Source organism: Fringilla coelebs (genome assembly GCF_963513975.1).
Source record: "Fringilla coelebs genome assembly, chromosome: Z".
Lineage (NCBI taxonomy): Eukaryota > Metazoa > Chordata > Aves > Passeriformes > Fringillidae > Fringilla > Fringilla coelebs.
The window spans coordinates 24,499,221-24,516,099 of record NC_140031.1 but is presented as its reverse complement, the minus strand read 5'-3'; positions in this window follow the sequence as shown (position 1 = coordinate 24,516,099).

The window sequence follows — 16,879 nt, the reverse complement described above, 5'->3', positions numbered from 1 at the left end:
GTATCTGCTGATTAACTATCTGCAGTTTCAACTGTGAAATAACAAATTTGCTATAAAAGATATGGAAAATGCTATTCAGTATTTTTTTCTAATTATGTCTGACAGCATTATTAGGTAGATGAATCATTGCCAAGCAACTAAGCTTTCAAATAAGGTCATCATACAGTAAGCTAGACCTTTTTTCATTGATTTTTCTCTTGCTCTTAGATGTGAACCTGGATTTAGGTAGTAATACGTGGCACTGCAGTCTTTATCAGTCATCATCTTTGTCATATTAAAAGAATCAGTAGAAGTCCATGTAAGAAGATCATTCAACTTATTTATAGTTCATTGTTTAACCGACTGATTCTAGAAGTGACATTTTCAGTTACTAAAAAAAGTGTGCTAGACATTGTAGCACAAAAAATGTTAGCCCAAGATGCTGCTTTCTCCCCTGAAATGAGAAAATTGGCAGAATTTAAAAAGCGTGAGTATGGAAAACCAGGGAGCATTATTTTAATGTTGATAATTAAAAAAAAATTATCAAATGTTTTAATTTTGGAGTATTAAGATGAAGATATTTGAGATTAAATATTTTATGTTTAAATCTGACTTAGACATGTCTCTTAAATTTCTAAACTGTGCTCATAAATGAGGAAGAACTATTTTTCACTAAGGTCTAGAAATAATTCTGGCCTTAGTTTTGCATCTGTGGCCCTTTTTCCCCCAGTCATAGCCTTAATATTATTTAAGGCTGTTTTCTACAATTAATATTATATTTGAGCCCTCTTTCTCTGTGCAATTTATAAGTAGCACATGTTCAACTCCTCGCACATACTGCACAAGTTATTTTGAAATCTGAAGCCTCTGTACATATTTGGAGTAAACACCAACAACAATGGTAAAATATTGCTTTGTGTTGCTATGCACTGTCCTCTTGCAGTAGTATATTCTGTCCATCTCTGCATGTAATTCCCATAATACTCACATGCAGCACTTCATACCTTCTGACCAGCTTGAAGGAAATGAGTCACAGAAAAATAATATTCAGCTTTTGAGGGCTATGATTCAAGTTTAACACTCTAAAATCTCATGACATGTAAAATTATGTTGGTTTCAGTGTTGGTCTTACCATAAATCCTGACTATATCATAGGTCTGTGATTAAGTCTGCATGAACTGAAATGTAGCAACAACAGGAATTAGCAGAGATTTTTTAAAATGGACACTGCATGGTCCAGAATGATAATGTTCTAAGGTAGAGAAAAGAAAAAAGAATAGTGGCTAGGAATTGGGTGAATTAGTAAATGAAAGAGATGAACAGAGAAAAAACCCAAGAACAATTCCAACATATGAAACAAAACCGTAAGTTAGAATTTTTACCAGATGGTAAGCTAGCTGGCTCAACAGATTTGAGCTAGTGTGCAAGCCAACATCAAAGTTGTTTGAATATTCAATAGTTTTTGCTTGCAGTAAAGATTTATCTCATAAAGACAAAAAAGTGAATGCAATTTCACACTATAAATAACTTTGTGAGATAGGTGAAATCCACACACTGGAACAGAAATCTATGGAGATCTGGACACAAATGTTACTCACATTATAAGCAGAAGTAATTTGACTGGTCTTCAGCAATTCTGTCTTTTCTCACAGCCTCCAAAGCAATCACAGGTAATAAATATTGAACAGAAGGATCTGCACTTTCTTTCTATGTCTATTCGCTTATATGTCACACAAAGAATCACTTCACGGCATGGCTAGATTCCTAATACACCAGACAGAAGCAAACTTGATAGCATATGTGTATTACAGTTATAAAACCTATGTAATCAAAACTGCTTATTTGTCTGTTTTGCTCACAGACCTGACTAACTGCTAATTAGAAATCCCTGTCAGTCTAAACTGAAGTAGGATATAACATCTAGGAATTTTCTGTGCAGCTGAAAAGCTCATCCCAACAGCAGCAATGACAAAAAGCACAATGACCCCTGAAAACACATAAGACTCACGGCATTTATAATGCTGTTAACCATAACAGTCAAATATTTTGAAATTTGGAAACCGTCCACAAAACAGACCACATGGTTTCATTTTTGGGGAGGAAATTTTATTTGAATTAGTTTCACTCCTTACAGATAGTGTAATAGTAGCACTTGACTTAGCAGACTCTAATTTCTTGAAATCATCTTATTCATGATGTTTGTACTCTTTAACCAGCTTGGTAATGTCCGTGCTCACACCCTGCTGCTTGGAAGCATGTGCTAAAACATTTGGCAAGCACTGCATTGGTTGTTGAGTTCAGGCTCCTAGAAAGGGAACTAGGAATAGGTGTTCACAGTGGAGCACTCAACAGGATTGGTAATTAATGACCTACTGGGAAACCTTCTTCCTCTCAGCGTGATTTTAACCAGTTCCTTTACAGAGTTGTGTACTACAAAAGCTGGGCACTGATGAAAAAGAGTTAGCCCTCCTTCCTGATGCCTCCAGTAGTCTACTCCTCCTTTATCATTTTAGGAATATGGGTCAAAGTTAAGATTGCTAACTCAAGCTCTGCTTGCTTTTTCTTCCTGCCATTCCATTAATTCCATCCCAAATTACTTTTCTTGCTAGGGGACCAGCCTTAAAGAAAATTAAAACTCTCTCACCTGCTTCTGACTTCCCAGTAACATACATTAAGAAGTTTAGTTACTTATCTTTTGCCTTATAACTTTGTAAAACAATATGTAAAGCAGCCTTAGAAGTCCTTCTGTGTGTGAATCTCACCTGTTGAGACAGTCAGACTCAACATTTACCTGTCTATTGAGAAGGCTGACCTAATAAAAGGAGAGGTGTCTTCTCAGAATAGCCCCTGTTGACCTCCTAATTTGAGTGAGTCTTCTTGCCTGTGCACCTAGCTCAGCTTCATTTGGAGGAAATTATATTCTGTATTCTTTTTTCTTTTTTTCTACCGCTGTGGAGCCCTATCTTTGTGTAACTGCTCTTGAGGCACAGCCGCGGATACCAATTCTCAGCAAGGTAATATAGTCCTCAGTCCCTCATATGGACAGCCTCTGTGTGCTAGGCTTTAGCTCTCTTCCCTATTCTGAGTTTTAAATTAATCTTCCTTAGTCAGAGAAAGATGTTTACATCCAGTCACACCTCTTTACCTAAACAAGATGATAATCATGCTAATACAACCTACAAGCCATGTTTCCTGTTTAATAACCTGGAAATGCAATTGAAATTTCAATCACAACATTAAAAAATGAATCTTTGCACTCAGGGGGTCAAAGACACAAGAAGTAAAAACAGAAATGCTCCACTTCCTCTGGTGTTTTGAAAGAAAACATATGTTCAGTAATCATATTCCAGAAGAAAACACATCTGAGAGGCTGCTTTTCTATGTTTCCTGCCTTCTTGTTCATTAAACTTACTGTAAAATATTAGGTATTTGCCTGCATTAGTGCTTTCAAATGCTGCCAGTTGAAAAAACACAGCATGAAAATACAGACTTTTGCTTGTACTTTCAAGGTAAGGCATGGTTCAGGCAATGATGTGGAATTAGAAGAGACATGTTAGCCAGAAAATCTGGAACTCAGTTCAAAACATGAATTAAATGAAAAGTATCAACTTATAATACTACTTGCAGATCTCACTTACCTTCATTTAACCTCACATTGTCTTCAACCAGTCCTTGTCTGCTATCAGCTTCGTTTACTTTCTTCTAGTAATTTCAACAAGTGCTGCAAAATATGTTTTGATTCGCTATCATCAGCTGCTCTTTTTTTTTTTCCTGGGTTTTTTTTTTTGGTAGAGGTCAGTTTCCTATTTCTTCCTGCCAAGGAAAGACCCTTCAACATTTAGTCCCTCTCTAGCTCTCTAGCTGTATAAGATTATGATATAGAAAAACAGAAAAAATATAAATTGAGCCTGATTTATTTCCTTTTCTTATTAAACATTTTGTTGAATTATGTACAAAGATCCTGGCACATAATATGGGGTTCTGGGCCTTTGAATACATCCTGTGGAACTACAAATGAACAAAGCAGTAATTTTCAGCAGTCTCCTCCCACAACATAGACACGAATTACATTTAATAGGATCAAAACACTTAGGGAAAAGTACAGTGATTTCTAGGGTAAACAATCTATTCTCTTTTACAAAGGTCTAGAACATATTGCTCGCTTCGGACCAGTACACAGTCCAATAACCAAAGATTGGAGATTACTTAACAACAGGACATTTGGGTGAGGATGACCTGACATGAAAATATTGTTCTTTCCACCCAGGGTACTCATGAATATACATTTTTATGACACATAACCAAGATGATTTGTAGAGACCTTCCCCTTACTCTGGCCATCAACACATTTGAGTTGTACCCAGACATACCAGCCCACGAGTGAGAGAGAAAGTGAGAGGGAAAAAGAGCTGGCAGCCACTTTCAGCACTCTCTCCTCAGCTAGCCACCTAAGTTCATTTCTCTTGGATCCTAAGGATCTGGTTTTTTGCTTATATTTCTACTTTCTAATTTTGGACATCTACCACTTGCCACAGTTTTTACAAGTAGTCATGACCAAGCAAGCTGAAGCTGCTTTAATGCTAAAGGACAGCACTCACAGCTCATTGCAAGTAGAGTACTCTGCAAGAGTCCAGTGTCATATGTGTTGTTCTAGTTTCATTTGTTGTCCAGCTCTAGAGTTGTTGGCTAGCACTTCTCCTGTACAATTCTGCATGTATTCTTATCTATAATTCAGGCCTTCTGTCCTCTTAATGTCTGTCTTGTATGACCATATGTATGCCCATCCCCCACTGGCTGTGTGATAAATATATTTTGTGAATCTTACGTGGGTCCATCTTACCCAGTTCAAAAGAAGAGGGTTGGGAAAAATAATTAAATGGAATCAAATTAAATGTAAACAATGAAGAGTAATAGTTCAAGAAATAGGCTTCAATAATTTCTATTTTTTCAGATATTTTCTTCAAATCCTAGCCTGAAGCTATATAATATTGCATAAAGTAAAGAAATAGTACACAGTTAGAAATGAAGACATATGTGGGTGAGCATACACATATATGGACACACTCACCTCCATAACACAGATGAATCTTAAATTTACAAACCATGTTCTCATCTCTTTCTCACTGACAGTGTTACTTTCTTCATTGTGCATTATGCTTTGAACACAAATAACATCCTGCTCCATTCCTTGTACAGAAACCTTGTGCAAAATTGTTGGGATGCCAAGAGTCATCTCAACTGGCCATTAGATTCCAATCATTGGAAGGGGTTTCCTAAAATGGTTTGAAAAATGAGCTTTGACTTAGCTGTTGCCTTCCCCTGTCTGCCCAGCCCACCCTCCTGCCCCATCACACTTGTGCCAAACAGCAAAACAGCACATCATGCAAAGGCACTGGTGTTCCAGTGACTAGGAGACACAGCACTCTCAGATACATAAACTCCTAAAAGCTATGAATTTTGTCTTATTCAACCAAAAGGCCTTCAAAATGGTCCATGGGGATATCAACATGCTAATTTCTGTGTAATGTATGAGAAAATGTCTGTGATATTCTGTATTGTATGTTTTTCATTGTTTCTGCATTTATGGCTGCTATTGTTCTAGTGATGTGGTTAAAGAATTATCTGCTATTGTTCTTATCAGCAATTTTTGACCAGCCTGAAACAGAGCCATTGCCAGGGTGTTTTTCAATTAATGATTAACACCCACGAAGATCTTCTACAGTAATTAGTGCCATATAAAATCATGGATACTATAAATGAAGCCAATCCAGGGTGAAAATAGCCGCACATACTCATAGACCAGTGACAGTGGAAAGAGCTCTTGCAAAAGCTCTGGCATCTGCTACATTTCTTCTTTGCTCTTTTCAGGATGTTCATTCTCTGCAGTATTCTTCCTCTGGTAGGGGACATGCACTCATGCTACAGAAGTAAGACAGCAGAAGAAAGGGCATATTCCTTTCACAGGAAAGAATGTATGTTTGCTATAGGAAAGCCAGCTCTCTAATAAGATTAAAACAAAAAAAAACAACCAACTCAAGCAGCTTGCTATTCTTTTTAATCCCCTGTCTCCTTTGAGTTGATAAACTAAATACCAGTGCTTATGAAACCTTTGGGAGGAGGCTAAGAAAAGGCAGCAAGAATTACCTGATAGTTCTTTCGGAAAGGAGGAGACCTTTCTGATGGGTAAACATATGCAGTGAATGAAACCATAGCATATTGTTTCTAATTGTGATCACAAAAAGGCAGTTTTAAGTAGAAAATTGTCATTTGAATCTACAGCAGCAGTCAATAGCACAATCTTTTATACAGAAATGTGTAAACATAGATTAAAATCAATGGCTTGGGAGAAAAAGCAGAATATTTGAAGAGCTGCTTTAAAAACACAACCTCCCATCATCTCTTTTGGACAAACCTTCTGGCACTTTCCTGTTCCTTCCTGCTACCAATCATCCTAATATGGTGACTGATTCCTTTAGTGCCTCACTAATGAAATGAAAGGCTAAATTGACATTTGCTGCTAACAAAAATTGAGAGCAGGCATGAAATTAGCACTGTAGGAAAGCTAGCTCATTTATAAGAATTTTAAAAATGCCCCAAGCTGCTAGTGTCTGCCTGCATTTATTGTCCTCCAAGTGGTTTAGGATCCTCAAAGTGTTACCTGTCAGAAGCTGTGTATGTGTAATCTGATCCCTATTTAAATCAGTGAGGCAATTTTTTAGGGTCAGGAGCTTTGTCTTCCAAATATATGAGGTATGTGACTGTATATACTGCCATGCTGGAATTGCTATTGTGAGAGAAATGTGTTTTTTCAGCCCTTGTTTTAGAATGAATAATTTTCACCTGATTTTTCCTATGAATGCAGCGCTTCACAAACATTAGAAGGATTTCAATACCAATGCTACAAGCTAAGTGAATCAACTGGAAACTTCTTTTATTCATTTTCTACAGCACATTGTATTAAAAACCCCAATTAAACTTTAAAAAACTGCTGTATTACCTTCAGCTGCACAACCTTGTGACAACTAAATTGTATTTCATGCTTGGCCTCAAATATATGTGGGAATATACTGTACAAAATTAGATGGTTTTTTTAAGGGGGCAGATTTCATTGCAGTGTAATGACATGTGCAGAAGTCAGGTATCAAGGATGAGGCACAGAAAGTAGAGCTCTTGGTCTTCACTGCAACTTATTGGTATTGTAAGGCTACTGATTTTCTTAAAAACTTGTTCATTTTTTGTTTTCACTGCAATTTATTGGCATTGTCAGGTTACTGATCTTCTTAAAAACCTGTTAGCATTTTCTGATGCTAAGCAACAGAAGGAAAACATATATTCTTTCCTAGTTTTTTGCAGTTATTTTCTGTTCCCTGTTTCTTCTTCTTCTAAATTTCCACTCAAATTTCCAACTGCTCTGAGCCAACTGGCTGTACCATTTTTCAAACAGTCTTCAGTGTTCAAACACACAGGTATGTCAGTGGCCATGTGTTAAGAGAATCATTACCATTTCTGACAATCTCCATTTCTCAATGCAAGGTAACATGTACATATTGTATATACGGGTAACGAGCTACTTTAAAGTTGAATTGCCATTTGACCATGGGAATTTGACTTCAGATCTGCTAATCGGCATCAAGATCTTGGCAATGGTCCTGACCCCTCTGTTTCTTTCTTTCTTTGTTTCCTTTTCTGCTGTGTGCGCCCGGAAAGCAGGTTACAGCCACCACTATTGTATATATGTGTTTGCATGTGTGTGCCTTGATAAATTCTCTCTTTTGGAGTTCTGAATTTTTCATTTCAAGTCCAGCTGGTACAATTGTGAACTCATCTTTCCAGTATCCTCATCTGTGTCAGATTGCCAGCTTCCAAAATATTTGACCAAGTGTTTTGATTAAGTCCTCTGAGGAAAGCTGTCTGTATATTTGTGAAAGGGCATGCTCTGTGTAGGATGACTGTGTACAGTATAAATCTATAAAATGTGGAAGTGTTTATAAATTTATCTGCAAAATATTTATCATCTGTGTAACAAATGCAAAGTTATTTAGTGTACATCAGAATAATAAATGGGGATGATTTTTTGCTCTGCTATATTAAAATAAAGATATGTTCTCTGCAATGAATACATTCCAGGTGTGATGATATTCAGAATATTGTTATTCTTTATCCACAAGATGCTACACTACCCACTATAGAAAAAAAACAGTTCTTTTACCTTAACTGTTCTTTTACAATGGTTCTCTATGTATCTCATCTTTAGTGCCTGTAGTAGAAGTTGAACAAATAGTAAAAGTAAACATGGAACAAGTTAATAAAGTTAAATGAGTTTAAGTGACAGTGAAAAAAAGATAGAGTAAAAGTTGTAAGAGGTTGTAAGAGGCAAAGTTCTTTAGTTAACCATCTGGGATTCATATTTTTTTGGTACATAATGACACAAAATAGACACCTGGCCTTTCAGTATACAACTGCATTGCAGGAGTATGTTATCAACAAAAGGGTCTAGTCTAACTCGATGTAAAAAACATACTGCTGCAAAGGATAATGATCCATGAATCTGAAAGGCCAGCAGAAGTTTATACAATAAGCTATGGTTCCATAACAACTTGGTATTCAGAGGAAAAAAACCACCACCAACAAGGCCAAAAAAACACATACTAACAAAAAAAAACCCCAAACCACCACACACACAAAAAAAACCCCACCCCAGAAACCACCAAGACTGAAGCAGAACTGCAACAATATTAATTATTAGTTCATTGCATTTGTACTTTTTGGACATCCAAAAAGCATCAACAGATCAAATGTGGTAGCTTTAAAATAATAATAAAAAAATGCTGAGTTATTTATATTCTAACATTTCCATGCTAAATCGGAAACACATTTCCAAATATAGGTTATTTTAAACAGATGATGGACTAAACAAAACACATGAGTCTCTTCAGCTGTGTCACCAACAGGGAAAACTTAAGCTGCATGTGAATCAAAACATTTTTCAGCTCATGCAAGAGCACTATCTGCCAAACCCTGTACAAAGGGGATGCATGATTTTGTGACTGTCCTTTAGCAACTAGGTTGTTTTGTGGTACAGTATAGAAAATATCATTCTGTATTTATTGAGTACAACCAACAGAAGTACTATTTCATATTTTTGGTCTCCTTAGATGTGCATCCTCATCTACCTGCACTTCATTCTCTAGCGGAGATTTGCCTCCTAGTCTCATTCTGGGAAGAAACACTGTTCTTATTTTCTGCAGTTTTCTGCAAATATTCTTCACAGCTACCTCTCAGAAACATCACATGCTCTCTAGAAAACCTTCAGTAGCAAGGAATCTTGTGTTGGATGACATCTCTTGTGTTGGAGGACATCAGGACATCACCCTGCAAAGAAGGATACTGCCCTTGTAGGACAGCATTCCTCCAAATGAATTTTGGAAGCATATATATATATATATATATATATAGTCCTGGTTTACAAAGCTATGCCATCAAAATGGTGATACTTACTTCAGAACACTCTGTTTGTGTGTGTTCATTTACATATTTTTTGAGATGAGTGCATATTTGAGATGAGTGCTTAGAGACCAAGGATGCAAATGGTAAGTGGGGGAGGCATTTTGTGGTATACAGCACAGTATATCCCTGAGAACAAATGTTAAAATAGATCACATGAATCCTCCATATGCTTTGCTTTCCACTAGGATGCCAACTAGGCTGTGATTTGTATTTAACCTATAGAAATTGTAAAGTTACACAGGTTATATATTATGTGAGGTCAGCATCTAACCCAAACTGCTCAGAGATGAGTAAACGAATTTACTCATCTCTGGAACTTTTTAAAAGCACTTTACCTTGGCAACAGAGATAAGAAATATTGGCTGAAAGTTCTTCAGAGACTTTCCTAAAAATATTAAGCTGAACAGAAATTAATATCATTCTGTACATTTTCTGGTGAAACCACACGTAAGCTTTCACAGTATACAAACTAACACACTCTTTCTGCAGATGCATTTCACACCGTGTTGCTCGTGGCTCTCACAGTGAACCTAACTGATCTGATTAGGACCTCAGTGGTAATTTCAGTACATACAACTACAGCAGACTGAAGCTGTAAGCACTAAATAGCTTGGGAAGCAAAAAATGCCTGACTGAACCACATTTGGAAACGCCCACACTATTCAATCCAGGCAATGTTTCCAGCTGTGAAAATAGAAAGACAAACTAGTGGCAACCTTATCAGTTCTTGAGTAATTCCACCAATCTTCAGAACAGCCAGACTGTCGCACTTCTAGTCACAGAATGACAAATTGTCAAAGTATTCCTCAAACACACTGTTATGGGCTCAAGAAGTAGGTACTTAAGAATCCTTAGCTGCAAGAATGAAGTGTGAAGTGACTGCTGCAAAACCTTAAAATGTTGCTTGGATATCCCAATAATTTGGCTGAATTCTGAGTAAATACAATCTCAACTACAGATCTGATCTTTATTCTCCCCCTGTCAAATAGCACTTTAATTTAAAATTTTTGTGATAATACTGAGTTAAATTATTGCAGAAAAACAGTTTTCTGCCAATAATTACAATAGACCCGAAATGTGAATTTTACAACATCTGCTTTATAATGCATTTAACTTTACTCTGTGCCCACACAGACTGCAGACCACTTAACCCCAGCACTTTCAGGGTGTACACTACTATAAATAAAAACATCCTTTGCTTTGCAGTTAGACTGGACTCTACAGAGAGAAGGAATGAGAAATCAGATAAAACTAAGAGTACTCCACCTTTGCAAGAGCTCTGAAAGTGAAGCCACTAATGGACTCTTGTATTTTCTGCATCATTTATTTTTGGTTGGCTGTCCCTGCAAACACACCCCATGGACTCCCTTGGACTTGCAAACTCGAGATTCTGCCTACAAAGAGCATTACAGCATTGGTGTTGGAACCAGACTATCTGAAAGGCATGCCATTTGGTATGTGGATTACATACCAGTTAGGTTCATTTTTCCAAGGTTTCTTTCCCATCCAACAGGGCTGGGAACTGTTGGCTATGAATGTTTCCCTATCCGTCCTCTGTAAGGAGTTACAGAAATAACTGTTTTGATAGTGTTCAGTACAATTATATGAAAAGTAAGCTCAGGCAGCTCAAGAATAGTCGCCCATCCGCTCAGTTCTCAGTATGCAGGAGGATACTGAGTCTTCAGTCTTTAGCTAAAAACAGAGGGCTTAAAATTTTAATATTAAAAAAAGAAATAAAAAAGAATGGTCACAGCTGTTAGCAAAGATGCTAATGTACAATAAAGGAACACTAAGATGCTGGTGTACTTTTGAGTTACAGTAATATTGGTATTTCACCAATATTGGTTAATGTGAACTCTAACTCAGTCTTTGGTGGGGCTGCCATACGGTGTTTTGTGACACACAGAATAGGTAGTTATGGAAGATAGGGATGCAAGGTCAAATGGAGCCCAGTTCCCAGGGTAAAACTCTGGACTTTGCGTGCCAAAAGCATATCAGAGCTATTGACTGATCATAAACCAAAAGAAAAAACAAACGGATGAGAGCCCACATCTGTTTAAGAGGTCATTAACCACGCAATTAACTGGGTTTCTTTGCCTTGTTACTGTTGCACAAATGTTGAAACCAAGGAAAACTCCCTGTTCACGGTGACACAGGATCTTCCCTCAGTGAAAGCATTAACACTCAACATGTCCAGGGACTGTATTTTACCATCAGTAATCTGATTATGGAAAACAAACTGATTCGCACTGAAACAGTGCAATCGCCAAACCGACCTACAGGTGGAGCAGGAAAAATAACTAATGGAAGGATCAGGAAAGACTTCATTAACAAAGCTCACAGAGTTGCAGCTGTCACTGCCCAGCAGGAGTCTGAGATCCTTCCCTCGCCCAGGCACACACACCTTGTGAGATGGGTGAGCAGTGTCCCTATCCAGGGATTAGCCCATGTCTTACTTGTTTTGGGGGTCTATGCAAGCAGGGCTGCCATAACCCAAGGAGCCAGTGCCAGGATACTGATGCTCTCCAGCCTACACAAGATGCTGATTAACTTTTCACTGCTCGGTTTTCACATGCTCATTTTAGTGCTACAGACACAACTGATTTGGAATCCTTTTATCTCAGGAATACCTGCTTTCCTTTCGGAAAACAAGAAAGACTCTTCCTGAGCATAATTCAAATGGGACCCATTTTGATTTAAATAAGAGGAGGCTGCTGACACTGTGTTCTCTGTGAAGGGTCCTGGGTGTTGGGATTAGCTCTCCTGGCTGAGCCTCCTGGAGCCTGAATTTGTCAGTCTTTTAGACATGTTCTCCATTTTTTACACTAATGTGAATAATGAGGAGCTTTTCAAAAGGCTGGTGCTGTGCCAGTGGAAAAGTGATGGAAATAAGAAGACCAGAATTAATCTAGTGGAAATCCATGGGAGTTCAGCCTGTGCTTTATCTGTGGGGCAACTGTTGGCAGCCAAGAAATAGTTGTAGGGTTGCCTTAGCTGTCACTCAGTATGCTGTAAATGCAAAGCTCCTAATGCTGTGCCTCAAGAGTAATAAATAAATAAAACATTAATGAGTGAATAATGCATAGACTTTTAGTGGAGTGGAAACATTGCTAAGCACATGCAATCACAAAGAAGCACACAGATGCTGTATTACAAAACCAAAAAATGCCACTCCAAAACCCATAAAAATCCCTCCCCCCCCCAAAAGAAACACTGCCACAGGCAAACCACTTATAGCTTGCAGATAACATGTGAGGAAACAATCACAATCTTAGTTTTGCTACATCCAGCTCAATAAAGGATGCTTTTTTCCTGAATCCCTGCACTGCAGCCGGCCACAGATGTTCCCTGCTTTCAAACAGTTCTGAATTCATTTTTATGGTTATTCATTACGTCTAGACAAGGAGAGTCACTCCACTCCAAAGTACTCTGTTAAATGAATAAATATTTATTCCAACAGGCAAATGGAGAAAGCTCTTTTCTGTCAGGGTGCTGGCAGAAAGATTTCCACCTCTGTCTTGCTAAACTCATGCCACTTTTGCAGGAACCAGGGCATTTGTCCAAGATGTTTTGAACAAATACTCCTTTTTTTAAAAAACCTGTTCAAGCAGAGAAACTGGTTTCTTAGGTACATTGACAGACAAGGTTTAACAAAGTCTTGCCCAGATGGGGAAAGCAGGGGGAGCCCTCACCTGATAGGAAAGGGCATATAAAAGTAAACCTTCAAAACGCACCTTAAGTAATGTTAGATGCATGACATTTAGGCGATTAGAAGTAGACACAAAAAGCTGCGGTGTAATGTGGTATTGCTACTCCACTACTGCTTCTCACTTTCAGCACACGACACATCACTCCAGCCTCTGTTACACTTAAGCAGCTTTCTGGGAGCTGAGCTGGCTTCTGAAAAAGAAAACCACCGCTTTTGGGCAGCAGTGAGGAATATTAAGTTGGCGTAATGACAGAGATAATGGTGTGACCCTACAGACAGTCCTGTGAGCACAGCTATGTCAGTCAGCATCATCTGTGTTTCTCCAGTTCGTAACATGCAGTCTAGGGCCTGGGAAGAGTCACTGAGAAATCACAATATTGCTTTCTCCAGTATGCTAGTGTTTGAAATAAAAATCCTTGGATTTACTATTAAATTGGAAGTCACAAAGTGTTTCTGACAAAAATGCTGGAGGATATAATGCTATTCATATTTCCAGGGCTGTATTTGCTAGTTTTCCCTCAAAATGTGAGATCTAAAAAGGCTATTTTCCTCAGAACAACTGAAGTATGGGTGCTTAAGCACCTTCTTTCTTTGGCAGCTGGAGCTTTAACGCAAACAACATGAGGCTTGCGAGTGCAGAAAGAAGGCAGATTTCTGACACTGAAGCAATTTCTTGAAACATTTTCTTTTTCAGGTGTCAGTGCTATACAAATACACCGTTTTACACACATTTAATGTTACACTTCACTCTTTAACATGCCTTTTAATACACATCTTCTGGTTTATTTTTCTACAAGTTTGGTCAAAGTTACTCACATGTTTGTTCCTCCTCCATCCCACAAACTGTTTCTTTTGCTTTTAAAAAATGAGTCTGCAATTTTATCAAATAAGAATATAATTTGGTTTCTTCTATTTGTATTGATGCCTAATACAGTTCAATTAAGCATATTTCCAACAACCTTGTCTTAGCCTAGAAATCATTACAAAATCTGAGGAATGTGTTCCTCTAAATATAGAGGTTTGGTGTTTAGTGTTGCCTCCAACCATATGCCAGGACAGTTAAGTAAAAATCACTTCCTCAATGGGAAGGAATCATTCCTGCTGAGAGAAAAAGGCACGTCATCTCTTTTGTTACTGGTCTCCATTTAACTTACCATTCAGTTTGCCATGATATTTTGAATTTGTAAAATCTCACATTTCTTTAGGATCCTTTGAATGACGCAGCTCCAGTCTAGCTTGAGCTTCATATATCTTTTAAAATAAGGTTTCTGCTGTGATGACAGGCCCTCACTTTTGGAAAGGAAGAGCTGAGAAGAGAACGAGGTAAGTAAGGGCTGAGTTGCACCATCACATTTGTCCTCTAGGCACACAAGGAAGGGAACAGAGGCAAGTGATATCTCTCACTTGCTTTTTCTGAGCAGGGGACTTACGGTCTTCCCACTGACACAGTCTGTACTTTCTCCCAGATCCCTGTGGCCAATTATGTGATGACTTAATTGTTTACTTACCTCATGATAATAAATAATGCATAAGAAGAATACCGTGCTGAGGGGGAGGCAGTAACCCAGCACAATTCCCAGAGCTGATCCCTTTCCCTGCAGAGACAGCTGCTTACAAGACCCACAGCAGACCAGAGAGGCAGCTGTGCTGGGGACACTTCCTGATTTTGTGTTCCCTAACATAGCCTTGAGCGCCTCTTGACCTTTGAGTTGAATTCATGAACACAGCGGTTGTGGCCTTTTCTCTGCAATATATGCACAATTATTAGTCTAGTTCACCTGGTGTTCCCACCAGTCCCACCCAGCAGTATCCTTGTCGGCACACGGGGACACCAGCTCTGCCGCCGCGTCCCTGTGAGTCACCATCACTTTGTGACCTCCGACACCCAGCAGGGCTGAGGGACCCTTCCCACCATCCTGAGGCACTGAGAGTGCTTTCCACTAGTCAGGGTAAGATCTTCTGGAAGCACAGGGAGCATAAAGGGCAGCAAGGCATTTTTGGTTAGACACACTGGTGTTGTGTCTGCACAAGCACCGTGTGGCATGTTCAGCTTAAGCTTGTCAGCCTTTAATTAGCTGTAAGAAGGAAACAATTGAAAAGGTCCTTGCAGTAACTGGGAGCCTGCCTGGAGCTAATCTTCTTCCGTATTGTGCTGCAGAGATTCAGGCTGACCTGCCCAAGGAGCAGCTTCCCCACTCCCACTCACCAGGGGGATCTCTCCAGCTCAGGCTCTTTCTCCTGCAAAAATAAAAAGAATATGGGCTTTCTCTACGATAGCTAATAGGAAACAACAACAACAACAAAACCCAAACAAATCAAAACCAAAGCCACCAAACAAAACCTCTTTTAAATTAACAAATGCAGTTTTCTTCTCTGTAGGACAAATGCAGCCAGCCAAGGCATATGATGTAACAATAAATTCAGGTACTGTCACAGAAAAAGTGACATTAAAGCCTCTATTTTCAACAAAAAGCCTAGTGTCTCTAATTACCTGCATGTACTTGCGTCACTGCTGCATAAGCCACCCAAGAATTTCAAATATCAATATCCTTCACCATATAAAATCTCTCTGTACACAACAGGACTGTCAGAAAACTTGAAGTAGCAGAGGCCTCTGCAGTTTTTTGATCCAAGTACAGGCAATGAGATATATAGGAGGGGTACATTTGTATCCATCCCGTCTTTCAGCCTATTCCCCTCCAGACTTGGAGCAGTCCAGAGCTGCCTCTGAACACACAGTTGTTGTATTTAAACACAGACTATTCATTCCTAGCTGGGTGTCACATTCTGTCCCTACTGGGGTGCAGTGTCCCTCACAGGCATGTGTGGAAGTTGGAGCTGGATTGTCAGCACGAATGCAGTGGGAAGCACGTTATCCACAGCACAGTGTCCTTGATAATATGGTGAGGACATTGATCTTAAGCTCCATTGAAGGACCCAGAGTGTGAACAGGAAATGTTCACATTCAAACATTTACTCTAGATAGCTGACTACACTGATTTCTTTAGTGCATGCTCCTTTGTAACACATAGAATCAGAGTGCTTATGTATGCTCATAAAATAGAATGTAGTGCCCATAATGTTAGCTCTGGTGAAGGCTACCTAATATCTGTGGTTCACTTTAAATCTTCTACTGCACTCAGGCTCCCATAAGAAAGTGGGAGAATGCACAGCCTTTCCTGCAGGGAACCTTTCCAGCCAGTCACAGCTGCAGCAGGACTTTGGAAGGCCAAGCAGGAAGAAGGAGAGGAGGGAGGTGCAGAGGGGCTGCTCCCCCACCCCATGCAGAGCACCCAGCAGCTCACAGGGGCAGGCTGCAACTTCTCTGCCTAGACCCTGCCAGAGGTGTTTAAATCTTCATACCACAAACAGCTGATGGAATTTGCCTTTAAACTCAGAAAAGCAGGGATTAACAAACCTAATGCACAATTTCATGATCAGGCCTGTGTGGCTGCTGCTTGTTACTCCAATATTCTTTTACCTGTCTCAGTTCCCACTGAGAGCAGTTGGTTTCTGTCATGCCTGTTGTTCTGCAAGCATTACAGAGGTACTGCTGCCAAAAAAACATTCTCACTTCTCCCTACCCTGGCATTTCATTTCTTACCCTGGTCTGCCCCCTGCTCTAAACTGGCACTCGCATTCAAGAGGCAGCTGTGTGAAAGCAACAAACCAACTGCTGGCCTA